Source organism: Penaeus monodon, chromosome 24, assembly GCF_015228065.2.
Source record: "Penaeus monodon isolate SGIC_2016 chromosome 24, NSTDA_Pmon_1, whole genome shotgun sequence".
NCBI classification, from domain to species: domain Eukaryota; kingdom Metazoa; phylum Arthropoda; class Malacostraca; order Decapoda; family Penaeidae; genus Penaeus; species Penaeus monodon.
In genome coordinates this window covers 26,477,635-26,478,239 of record NC_051409.1, presented here as the reverse complement: position 1 = coordinate 26,478,239, position 605 = coordinate 26,477,635, and positions in this window count along the sequence as shown.

The window sequence follows — 605 nt, the reverse complement described above, 5'->3', positions numbered from 1 at the left end:
AAAAAAGAAAGAAAGAGAGAGACGAAAGAAAGCAAACAAATGAAGGGCGAAGCTAGATTGAAGAGAAATAGAGAGACAAAGAAAATATGAAAATGCAGCAGAAAGAAAGAAAGAAAAAACGGACAACGAAGCAAAATATGAGAAATGGAAAATGAACGTAAGAAAAAGGCAAGACGAAACAGAGATTAGAAAATTAGTTTATAAGAAAGACGAAGAAGAAAGTAGCCCAAAGAAGTAAACATATAAAAAAGACGAAAAAAGAAAAGTGAAACGAAAAGTACAAAAATAAGACTAAGAATTAAAAAAAAGAAAGGTAGGGGTAAAAGGAAGCAAACAAAAAAGTAGAAAAAAAAAGAATAAAAAGAAGAAACTCGAAATACCGAGTAAAAACCTAAATATAAACAAACAAATGAAGTAAATAAACAAAACCAAACAGCCAAAAGGAACACATTGCCAAACCAGCCGATGAGGTCACCCTCAGGAGGCGAAGCTGGGAAGTTGGTTCTTTTCTGGGAAGCAATTAAGGCCTCGCGGCGCTCTCGACGCTGCCCTTCTTTTCCTGATTTGCTCTTTGCTTACTTCGCTTCCCTGCTAGCCTCTAGTTA